Genomic DNA, 12,860 nt, shown 5'->3' with positions numbered 1-12,860 from the left:
GTATGTATGTATGTATGTATGTATGTATGTATGTATGTATGTATGTATGTAACATTTCAATGTTAACTTTTTTTTCTAATTTCTAAATTTTAAAAAAGGGACAGATGGGAATGTGGTAAATCCGCGCGATAACTTCACAATCGGAGGACGAGGCGTTCGGCCACCTAGAGAGAGTCACAGTTACTACCGCCGCTAATCCGCTTTAAAAAAAAAATCGCATAAAAAAAGCCCCCGAGGCACACTCCATTCGAGTGTCCTCGGTGGGTGTTGTGAAAAAAATGTACGTATGTATCTATGTATGTATGTATGTATGTATGTATGTATGTATGTATGTATGTATGTATGTATGTAACATTTCAATGTTAACTTTTTTTTCTTTTCCGTTCGTGAAACTCTCAAACACGCAAAAACCGTCACGAGTGCCGGGGACTTGAAAAAAAAAAAAATTGCAAAAAAAAAGCGCGAACGAACGCGCGCACAAGCGTAGAGGACGGGGGCGCGTCACGTTTCACACGTGACACGCTCCGTCGTCCGTACGCTTGTACGACACGCTCGCTCGCGCTAGGCCCGCAAACAGCAGCAGCAGCATGGGGGGCCGACGCTCCGTGGAGACGATCGGACGAATCTCTTGGCGTAGGGCTGAGTCTCAACGGAATCGCAGCATGACGCTGCTCTACCGGGCACAACACCCTGCCAGGTACGAAGGTCGTCTGCGGACGATTCCGAGTTCCGACGTCGAACTTAAGCTTGGTCAGAGGCGGGGCGCCATCGCGCCGGGACATTTAACCACGTTGCGCAGTGCTCGCCTCGCCTCGTCGGGCTTCGACGGAGGCCCCGCGGACGGGGGCCGCCTGATAGATGTCACATTGTTTAGAGAGCCTTTCGACTCGCGGAACTCACATCACGTATCACCGCCCGATTGCCTAGGCGGATACGGCCTTAGAGGCGTTCAGGCCTAATCCTGTGGATGGTAGCATCGCACCACCGGCCGGTCGACCGAGTGCGTGAACCAAATGTCCAAAACTGCCGTTCCTCTCGTACTGAGCAGTATTACTATCGCAATGATCGGTCATCAGTAGGGTAAAACTAAACCTGTCTCACGACGGTCTAAACCCAGCTCCACGTTCCCTTTTGATGGGTGAACAATCCAACGCTTGGCGGAATTCTGCTTCGCAATGATAGGAAGAGCCGACATCGAAGGATCAAAAAGCGGCGTCGCTATGAACGCTTGGCCGCCACAAGCCAGTTATCCTGTGGTAACTTTTCTGGCACCTCTCGCTAAAAACTCTTTATACGAAAGGATCGATAGGCCGTGCTTTCGCAGTCTCTATGCATACTGAACATCGTGATCAAACCAGCTTTGCCTTTTGCTCGACGCGAGATTTCCGGCCTCGCTGAGCTGGTCCTTAGGACACCTGCGTTATTCTTTGACAGATGTACCGCCCCAGTCAAACTCCCCGCCTGGCAGTGTCCTCAGAACGGATCACGCGGGGAAATGCGGCGACGCGACGGAACGAACGGCGGCGCACTTGCGCACGCACACCGCCCGAGACCGCCGCGGCTCGCCCGCCCCGTACACGTTTGGCGCGAAAAACCCGTGACGCGCGGCATTAACGCCGGCGCACGCCCTCCGCCCAACTGAGTAAGTAACGAAACGATGAAAAGTAGTGGTATTTCACGTTTGGAGGAATTGCTCCCGCCTCCCACTTATTTCTGCACCCCTCATGTCACCTTACAATACCAGACTAGAGTCAAGCTCAACAGGGTCTTCTTTCCCCGCTGATTCTCCCAAGCCCGTTCCCTTGGCAGTGGTTTCGCTAGATAGTAGATAGGGGACAGATGGGAATCTCGTTAATCCATTCATGCGCGTCACTAATTAGATGACGAGGCATTTGGCTACCTTAAGAGAGTCATAGTTACTCCCGCGTTTACCCGCGCTTAATTGAATTTCTTCACATTGACATTCAGAGCACTGGGCAGAAATCACATTGCGTCAACACCCGCGAGGGCCATCGCAATGCTTTGTTTTAATTAGACAGTCGGATTCCCCTTGTCCGTGCCAGTTCTGAGTTGACCGTCGTCCGGCGGCCGTACAGGTAACCGAGCGTGCGCGAAACACGCCGGCACCACACAGCGAGGAAGATCCGAGGGGAGGCCAAGGCGAGGCGCCGGGTGACGGAGATCCACACCCGCGCGGCACCCGAGGGCACCACGCGGGGAGACCCGCCCGGCTTCCACGTCTCGGCCGATGACCTCTTCCCGACCAGGCCCGACACGCCACGGCCCTCAGAGCCAATCCTTATCCCGAAGTTACGGATCCAACTTGCCGACTTCCCTTACCTACATATTCTATCGGCTAGAGGCTCTTCACCTTGGAGACCTGCTGCGGATATGGGTACGAGCCGGCGCGACATCTCCGCGTATCCCTCACCTGAATTTTCAAGGTCCGAGGGGCCGATCCGGACACCGCCGCATCGGCGATGCTCTTCGCGTCCCGAGCCCTATCTCCCCGCTATGGGATTCCAGGGCGCTCGAAACGCTCAGGCAGAAAAGATAACTCTCTCCGGATCTCCCCGTCGGCGTCTTCAGGCCACTTTGGGTTACCCCGACGAACTCTCTTGCGAGGGAACGATTTTTAAGACGGGTTCCGCAGCCGGGTTCCGGAACTGCAACCGGATTCCCTTTCGCCCGACGGGTGTACTTTTAAGAAACAATCTTTAGTAAAATCGTATAACTTTACACCATCATCAACAACGGATTTCTCCTAGGGCTTAGGATCGACTAACTCGCGTGCAACGGCTGTTAACGCGAAACCCTTCTCCACATCAGCCCTCAAGGACCTCGCTTGAGTATTTGCTACTACCACCAAGATCTGCGCCGACGGAGGCTCCAGGCGGGCTCACGCCCAGACCCTTCTGCGCACACCGCCGCGGCCATCCTTACTCGTTGCGGCTTCAAAACGATCGCACGGCCGGAGCCGCACGAACGCCCCGCTTGCCTGCAACGGTCGAGTATAGGCTGAACGCTACAGCGCCATCCATTTCAGGGCTGGTTGCTTCGGCAGGTGAGTTGTTACACACTCCTTAGCGGATTCCGACTTCCCATGGCCACCGTCCTGCTGTCCTGAGCGACCAACGCCTTTATGGTATCCGATGAGCGTTCATTGGGCGCCTTAACTCGACGTTTGGTTCATCCCACAGCGCCAGTTCTGCTTACCAAAATTGGCCCACTTGGCACTCCCATCCGAGCTCCTACTTCCATCTTCGAGCAAGAAGGAGATCTCACCCATTTAAAGTTGAGAATAGGTTGAGGCCATTTCGGCCCCAATGCCTCTAATCATTCGCTTTACCGGATGAGACTGTGCGAATGGCGGTCCGAAAACCGTCATGTTTCTCGAGCGCCAGCTATCCTGAGGGAAACTTCGGATGGAACCAGCTATTAGATAGTTCGATTAGTCTTTCGCCCTATACCCAGTTCGGACGATCGATTTGCACGTCAGAATCGCTTCGGTCCTCCATCAGGGTTTCCCTGACTTCGACCTGACCAGGCATAGTTCACCATCTTTCGGGTCCCAGCGTGTACGCTCTCAGTGCGTCTCGATAATCGCACGGGGGCTTTCTCGAAACGCCTCGGGGAATGCGGCGGGGCGTCTGACGACGCCCGCGCATCTTCCCTGCGACCGGCTCGAGGCCGGCCTTTCACTTTCATTTCGCCTCTGGGTTTATCAGTGTTCCCAATGACTCGCGCACATGCTAGACTCCTTGGTCCGTGTTTCAAGACGGGTCCTGTGAGTGCCCAAAACAAAACCAACCGCCGACCGGGACGCGTCCCCGTCCGAGAGCGCGCCGCTAACGACGGACACCCGACGGCGCGACACCCGCGACGCACTAGACGCCGGGGGCCACGCGAAGGACGCCGCTGCAGCGCGACGGACGCCCGCGAGGGGCGGACGCGATCCTCGTTCTCTACCGTCGCTGCGTAATGTACGCCGCGGCCGTGGACACCGCGGCTCCGCCTCGCAGAGCGAGACGGGTCAACCGCACGGCGCATTCGACCGCGGCGCGACGGGTCGCGGTGTTATACTAAGGGAGAAGTGCACGCGCTCCGGGAGCCTGACGGCGCACCCGCGCACCCACCGCCCCCGACCCCGAAAGCCGAAGGCGAAGGTTTGCGCGAGGCGCGAGCCCCGACGGAAGACACGATGAATCTCCCCGTTCGCTCGTTTGAGTTCCACAGGTTTACCCCTGAACGGTTTCACGTACTCTTTAACTCTCTCTTCAAAGTTCTTTTCAACTTTCCCTCACGGTACTTGTTCGCTATCGGTCTCGTGGTAGTATTTAGCCTTAGATGGAGTTTACCACCCACTTAGGGCTGCACTCTCAAGCAACCCGACTCTAGGGAGAGAGACCGTCGCGGCCGGCTACCGTCACCACGGGCCTGGCCACCCTCTGCGGGTAAGCGGGCCCCGTTCAAGATGAACTTGGACAGGCAGCCGTGACTAATGACCGCGCGTGTATGTATAACTCTCCTCCCGAACGCTACATTTCCCGGCGGCCCGCCGGGCCGCAGGATTCAGCGCTGGGCTCTTCCCGTTTCGCTCGCCGCTACTCGGGGAATCCTCGTTAGTTTCTTTTCCTCCGCTTACTGATATGCTTAAGTTCGGCGGGTGATCTCTCCTGATTTGAGGTCGACAACAAAAATTTTATAAATTCGAGAAGTACGCAAAGCAACAGTGTGCGCGTATTCTCGCCCGTGCAGACTCTGTCAAGCGGGCGCGAAACCGACGAGCGTCCGCGGAGGTGCGCGCGGCCGAGAGCGCGAAGATCGCCCCGGACAGCCGACCGCTCGCGCGGTAGACTGCCCAGTTTTCAGCGTCGTCGCTAGCTCAAGGCTCGCACGCGTTCCTCCGCGTTTGGTATAACGCAAGCGGAAATCGCGCGCATCGAGAGAGCACTTCGTCAAATTTAACCGGACGCCGAGGTCCCCGGCGCGCGTCTCCGAGGAGACGACGCGCGCGGGCCCCGGCGACGCCGGCAACGCTCGCTCTGCGCGCCCACACGTCCGAGGACGGGGGCGAGAGAACAGTCTGGTCGCATTGTGTGCGCGACCCTCAAACAGGAGTGGTCCGTCGACAAACTACGTCTTGCTCGGACCGCAATGTGCGTTCGAAATGTCGATGCTCATGTGTCCTGCAGTTCACACTCTGACGCGCATTTAGCTGCGTTCTTCATCGACCCACGAGCCGAGTGATCCGCCGTTCAGGGTAATAATGATAAAACAAACATAAAATAGATACGTTTTAGTTTTCGGTTTTTACAATTTGGTTTGCGTTTTCGAAATGTTTATAATTCCATTCGACAAAAAGATTAATTTTGTACCGCCGCCTTCACGGCGACGGGTAAATTTCACCGGACGAGCGGATAGAGGACGGAGCCCTCCTCCGCTCGACGCCGGCGGTTCTCGTTCGCATCGGCGCCCTAGGGCGATCTCCGACGCAGTAATTTAGCATTCGTTCGATTATGGTTTATATGTATAATATATGTTTTGTTTCATAATAATATTTCATATCATGGAAAGCACAAACATTAAACACAGGAAATGATCCTTCCGCAGGGTTCACCTACGGAAACCTTGTTACGACTTTTACTTCCTCTAAATGATCAAATTCGGTCAAACTTTCCGACGCGTCGGATGCCCGTGAGAGCTTCCGCGCACCAGTCCGAAGACCTCACCAAATCATCCATCGGTAGTAGCGACGGGCGGTGTGTACAAAGGGCAGGGACGCAATCAACGCGAGCTGGTGACTCGCTTTTACTAGGAATTCCTCGTTCATGGGGGAGAATTGCAAACCCCAATCCCTATCACGAAGGGGTTTCATCGGGTTACCCGGGGCCGTTAGGCCAAGGAGGACACGCTGATCCCTTCAGTGTAGCGCGCGTGCGGCCCAGGACATCTAAGGGCATCACAGACCTGCTATTGCTCAATCTCGTGCGGCTATATATACCGCCGGTCCCTCTAAGAAGATTTTCATTGTACGCCGGTAGTGAAGACCGCGAAACGCACGACCCCCGACGCGCGAACGCCGAAGCCGCGCGCACACGGACCCTCGTGATACCGGTTGCACGTCTATTTAATAGGCTAGAGTTACGTTCGTTACCGGAATTAACCTGACAATCGCTCCCACAACTAAGAGCCGGCCATGCACCACCACCCACCGAATCGAGAAAGAGCTGTTAATCCGTCAATCCTTCCAGTGTCCGGGCCTGGTGAGTTTTCCCGTGTTGAGTCGAATTAAGCCGCAGGCTCCACTCCTGGTGGTGCCCTTCCGTCAATTCCTTTAAGTTTCAGCTTTGCAACCATACTCCCCCCGGAGCCCGAAAGCTTTGGTTTCCCGGGAGCTGCCCCACCGGGTTAAAATTATGAAACTTCGGCGGATCGCTGGCTGGCATCATTTATGGTTAGAACTACAGCGGTATCTAATCGCCTTCGAACCTCTAACTTTCGTTCTTGATTAATGAAAACACCTTTGCAAATGCTTTCGCTTTAGTCCGTCTTGCGACGATCCAAGAATTTCACCTCTAACGTCTCAATACGAATGCCCCCAGTCGTCCCTATTAATCATTACCTCTGGTATCAGAAAGCCAACAAAACAGAACCGAGGTCCTATTCTATTATTCCATGCGTACAATATTCAGGCAAGTGTTAGCCCGCTTTGAGCACTCTAATTTGTTCAAAGTAAACAGCCGCGACGGCCGCCTCGGTGCGCGGCCGACCGTGAGGCCGACCGACACACGCCGGCGGTGGACGCAACCGGCGAGAAGCCCCGCAGACGTGCCTGTCGTACCGCATTCGGTAGACCGACACCGCAGGACACAATTTCAACTACGAGCTTTTTAACCGCAACAACTTTAGTATATGCTATTGGAGCTGGAATTACCGCGGCTGCTGGCACCAGACTGCCCTCCAATGGATCCTCATTAAGGATTTAAAGTGTAATCATTCCGATCACGAGGCCTCGGACGAGTCCCGTATCGTTATTTTTCGTCACTACCTCCCCGTGCCGGGAGTGGGTAATTGCGCGCCTGCTGCCTTCCGTGGATGTGGTAGCCGTTTCTCAGGCTCCCTCTCCGGAATCGAACCCTGATTCCCCGTTACCCGTGACAACCATGGTAGTCGCATAAACTACCATCGACAGTTGATAAGGCAGACATTTGAAAGATGCGTCGCCGGTGCTAGACCGTGCGATCAGCTCAAAGTTATCTAGAGTCATCTCGAATGGCGACGGACGGGGCGCGAACCCCGCCGCCGATTGGTTTTTGATCTAATAAAAGCATTCCTCCCGTTACCGGTCAGAACCTCGTTTGCATGTATTAGCTCTAGAATTGCCACAGTTATCCAAGTAACCGTGTACGATCTAAGGAACCAAAACTGATATATTGAGCCATTCGCGGTTTCACCTTAATTCGGCTTTTACTGAGACTTGCATGGCTTAGTCTTTGAGACAAGCATATGATTACTGGCAGGATCAACCAGGGAGCTGCACCACCGTCGGAGGGTTTTTAATCCTCCGAACGACAGAGGCCGCCCCTCGCGTAGAGGGCGCGGACAACACGGCGTTAAAGAACACGCGACGGAGTCACCCGCACGAGTCACGCTCATTATGCGTACCGCTATATTCTCCCGCTCGGCGACCGTCGCTAGACGAAAGCTCCGCGGGAAAATTTTTGCTTCAAACGAAGAAAGCGCGCGTAGGACGGCTCCCGCCCGAGAGAGAGGAAGACCGCACCCGCGACGACGCTATCGTCCGATTTATAATTTCCCATTCGTAAAACGTGTACACCGAAAGCGCACGCCTTTGGCGAGGCAACAGTGAGACGGGATAAAATCCTCCGCCTTTGCTTTTGAAAATTCTGCTCGCGCGGAACTCCAGAGTCAAAACATGAGCGCGAACGCCGCGCAGAAGCGGGCGTCACGTAGTTTCTCGCAAATAACACCGCCGACACGACCGATAGGCCGCCGCAGTTTGCGAACGCCGTGCATCGAGAGCCCGCCACACTCGGCGGGCACAAAGCTGTGCCGGGTCGCGTTCTCGCTCGGGACGGCGCCGAGCGCGGTGCGCCCGCTCCGACCCCTCGAAGGCGCGCAGGCGGCCGGGCCGTCGGGCCTCGGGCGGCTCGCGAAACCGGGCACAAGGCGCTCGGTCTCGGTAAATAAATTTACTTTCGTATTCGCATTTTGGAATTTTAAATTATTTCATTTAATCGGTGATACCGACCGACCGTTCCCGGTGAGTTTAAAAAAAACTTAATACAGAGGTACGTAGTTATTTCAAATTTACACAATAAGAACATATTTCAAATAAAAAATAAAAAACTTAACATATATATAATAATAATAATAATAAATAACTAACATAACTAACTAAAATATATAACTAACAGATCGAGCGATTAGTCATAATAGAACCGATATAGTTTTACATGACAAATTTTTTAAAAATAACTTATATCATCGATGTCGCTATTCCGAATTCCTGTAATATTCAAAAATCTGTTAGTGAAAAAATAAGAAAATACACAGATTTAGGAAATGAGAAAAAAAGAATTTGGCCATTCTCAGGCTATAAAAATATTACCATTCGTTATTTCGGCTACCGGCATTATACCTAGCTCTCTTATTAAAAATTTAGGCGTATTAGATCTATCAAAAAATTTATATATAAAGATGCAAAAGTCGGTCATTTTGAATACATGTAGGATAACAAAAGATTTTTTTAAATGTTTATGTTGAGGGAATCTGTAGGATTTATTTATAGGCCCCGTTAGGAGTTCTACCGAGCCGAACCCTCCGATATGAAAATATCTGGAGTCGGTGAATTATTTTCCCATTTGATCTCTGTTGAGTTGACGCGTTGTTCTTGTATTGTTTTGTATTTATTTTACTTTTTTAAATTTAAATTCCATTGACAAAGATCAATTTTTTGCTAATAATTATTGGCAAAAAAATTTTATTGGCATACAATTTTATTGGCATAAAATTATATTGGCAGAAAATTTTATTGGCATCAAATTTTATTGGCAGAAAATTTTATTGGCATAAAATTTTATTGGCATAAAATTATATTGGCATAAATTTTATTGGCAAAAATTTTTGTCAACTTTTTGTCAATTTATCTATTTGCAAAAATTGTAATCGCACCTAACCTGACCTGACCTAACCTAACCTAACCTAACCTAACCTAACCTAACCTAACCTTACCTAACCTAACCTAACCTAACCTAACCTAAACCTAACCTAACCTAACCAAACCTAACCTAACCTAACCTAACCAAACCTAACTTAACCTAACCTAACCTAACCTAACCTAACCTAACCTAACCTAACCTAAACCTAACCTACCTAACCTAACCTAACCTAACCTAACCTAACCTAACCTAACCTAACCTGATACATAAAGAAAATTCACCCGGCACCCACAAGACTAGGCAACATTTTAGAATTGTTATATTATATCATTTATTCTGTTGAGTTAAAAAAAAAAAACTTAATAGACGACATTGAAATTAAATCAAATAAATTCATATTTACACGTACATTTTTTAAAAATATATTCAATTAAAAATTAACATTTTTACCTCTACAAGAGTCCAAAAACACTCGTCTGTGAAGTGTAAAAAAATAATAATAAAATTTTACTTTTAAAACATATGTAAATAGGAGAAAAAAAAAAATCATAACAAAACATATAAAGTGAAGAGATTTTTGTATATTTATACACAAGTACATACATACATACATACATACATACATACATACATACATACATACATACATACATACATACATACATACATACATGCATAGTAAGAAAACGATTTTAAAAGGGATTCGAATAAAACAAATTCACCGACTATTACAGACCGCGATGCGCCCGCTCCGACTCCTCGACTGCGCTCAGACGGACGCCCGGGCGGTCGGGCCTCTCGCGGAACCGGCCGCAGTAGCGCGAGCCGCGTCGCCTCATCTCCGGCCGTCTGCCCGACTGCTCACGCTCGGTCTCGAAAAAATAAATTTTACCCTCGTCGCTCACGTCTTCTCACTATCGAAATGTTAAATTATACATACATACATACATACATACATACATACATACATACATACATACATACATACGTACATACGTACATACATACATACATACATACATACATGATAAGAAAACTAAAAAATAAACATTTTCACACTGAGGGCCATTAAGTGCGGCCCGTTTACTCCCGCCGTTTACCCGCGGCTACCACCCGAAATGAGATCCTCTCAGCTCCGCTCCGGTCCCAATGCTCCCGTAACATTTAAAATTTTTTATTCTACGCTACAAGAATGACGTTCCGAATTCGATTCCGAAATAAAAATCTATAAAAATAAATAAATTACAATTTCACATTGAGGGCCATTAAGTGCGGCCCGTTTACTCCCGCCGTTTACCCGCGGCTATCATCCGAAATGAGATCTTGGCAGCTCCGGTCCCAATGCTCCCGAAACCTTTAAATTTAATATTCTACACTAAGAATGGCGTTCCGAATTAGATTCTGAAATAAAATACGTCAAAAAAAAAGTTTTTTTTTTTTTTCTTTTAAATCACACCGTGCCCGGGGCAAATGGCGTCATCGGGTGCGTCGCAGTTTACTCCCGCCGTCCACCCGCGGCCGCTACTCGATATCAGATCCCACTCATCGCCGGCCCCGCTGCACCGAACCGCGGCTAAATTTATTATTCTACACTAAGAATGACGTTATGAGTTCGATTCTGAAATTTAAATAAAATAAATATTTTATTTTTAAATAAGAAAATTTTGAAAACACGTCGAGGGCCGTTAAGTGCGTCCCAGTTACTCCCGCGCTTTACCCGCGCCCGCCGCTCTGAATTGCATTCCCTCACCTCCTGACGAAAATGATTTTTTTAATTTATTAATTATCGAAGACAATATTAGCGATTTCTAAACGAAAATCTGAAACAGAAAAATCAGAAAAGGATACGGTCACATCTAGGACTGATTTTTTTTTTTTATTATTTTGGTGATTTTTCTCTTTCAGATTTTCTTTTAGAATTCGCTAATATTATCTTCGATAATTAAATATTACAATATTAGGTTTTACTCAGTAAAGTTATTCCAAAAAATAAATAATTACTATTATTATATATAATTTTTATTCACACATAAATATGACACTTAGGTACACAGCATAAGAAGAATAATAACAAAAAAACCTAATTTTCCCCGAAACCGCTACGCCATCTATCGTCTACAATGTTTTGAACTCATCAAAAGACGAAAAAAGAAGAAAGGTTTGTGAATTTATTTCTTTTTTCGATATCATACTACAAGTCGTAAGTTGGGTTTCTATATTATATTGATCGGCGACCGGATAAATTATCAAAATGATAATTCATCACATATTTAAAAAGTTATGTAAAGTCATGGAAAGTGATGAAACAAAAACTTTTTTTTACTGGGTTAAGTAGGTTAGGTTAGGTCAGGTTAGGTTAGGTTGGGTTAGGTTAGGTTAGGTTAGGTTAGGTAAGGTTAGGTTAGGTTAGGTTTAAACAAATCATCGTTTTTAATGATTCTATATCACTTTTTAAAAGTGTGTTGAACAGTCACCGTGTTGAGTTAGCATGGAACCATATTGATCATAAATTTTATATATAATCATAATACATAGGGCGACTGAAGAAAGCCACACTAAGTTTATCGAAAACCGCCACGAGTGTCGATGAAATAAATAAATTAATTAAAATTAAAAGATAATTGATAAATGCAATCAGGTTGCATGATAAATCACCACAATGACAACAGAACACACATTGAAAAAGTGATATGAAGTCATTAAAAGTGATGAAACAAAAAATTGGGTTAAATACTTATACTCGTAACCTATTCAACCTAGTTTTTGTTTCATCACTTTTCATGACCTCACATCGCCGTTTAAAGGTTTGTTGAATTTTAATTTTGACGATTTATCCGGTCACTAACCCCTAACCTAACCAGAATACGGGACACGTCTCCATCGTCTTTTTTTTTTCGAAAATTTCGGTTAAAAAAAAAAATAACATTCTGGAGGAGAACCACCACTTTCTTGCCCTGTTTTAGGTACTGACAGTACCCTTCAGAGCAACAACTCGGAAACTGCTTTTAAATTTAACTGAAACAACAACTGAAACTGTAATGAAACATTCTTTATGAGCATTCTGGTAATCATGTACCGCTTTCTGTTGCAGTTATCATCTGGGCTCGCTCCACATGAATTAACATACACTTTACGCATTGAAAGAGTCCATAAATTTTTTTTAAGGTTTTTTATTCTCGCGGCTCTATGGACGTTACCCTTGGCTTTACCCATCGATTTATATATATTAGGCATGACCAATTACCACTCCCTAGAGACAAGTAGAGGTATTGCTTTGCTTAAATATTTTTTTCAACTAATAAACGATCACTTATCTAATAATGATATACTGGCCCAATTATTTTTTTTTTGTACCAGAGTCTCACTCTCGAGGACGTCATAACAATGACGTATTCTATATAGTAGAGCGAGCCGCACTAATTTATTTATAAACTCACGAGAGCTACGTGCTTTTTGAATGCGGTAGATAAAAAAATAGATTTATTTTTTGTGTCCTATAGCGCATTTGCGAGATTTTTGGAATTGCATATACACTGCATAAATGGTACAATTATGGCTATTTTACTTGTATTGTTATAATAAATGTACAAATATATAAATAAATACATACCTAACCCCCGTTTCTTATTTTCGGCATTCGGAGTGGTTGAGGGTGCAATGGCAAGGCCATTTCCT

The 12,860-nt window shown here is 47.5% G+C and overlaps 3 non-coding genes across 3 annotated transcripts; all 3 read right to left on the bottom strand.

Annotated features, from left to right (window-relative positions):
- Positions 1-619: 619 nt before the first annotated feature.
- Positions 620-4,690, bottom strand: LOC149408555 (large subunit ribosomal RNA). Its single transcript, XR_016305515.1, has one exon. It is a non-coding gene; the product is annotated as a large subunit ribosomal RNA (ribosomal RNA).
- A 414-nt stretch (positions 4,691-5,104) lies between these two features.
- On the bottom strand, positions 5,105-5,266 carry LOC149408554 (5.8S ribosomal RNA). The gene has a single exon (XR_016305517.1). It is a non-coding gene; the product is annotated as a 5.8S ribosomal RNA (ribosomal RNA).
- A 330-nt stretch (positions 5,267-5,596) lies between these two features.
- LOC149408553 (small subunit ribosomal RNA) lies at positions 5,597-7,536 on the bottom strand. Its single transcript, XR_016305512.1, has one exon. It is a non-coding gene; the product is annotated as a small subunit ribosomal RNA (ribosomal RNA).
- Between the last annotated feature and the right edge of the window lie 5,324 nt (positions 7,537-12,860).

This window comes from Hesperophylax consimilis, unplaced genomic scaffold, assembly GCF_061612785.1.
Source record: "Hesperophylax consimilis isolate HC1 unplaced genomic scaffold, BYU_Hcon_1.0 scaffold_190, whole genome shotgun sequence".
Lineage (NCBI taxonomy): Eukaryota > Metazoa > Arthropoda > Insecta > Trichoptera > Limnephilidae > Hesperophylax > Hesperophylax consimilis.
Note: the sequence above shows the minus strand (reverse complement) of the source record. Positions and strands in the feature narration are given on the sequence as shown.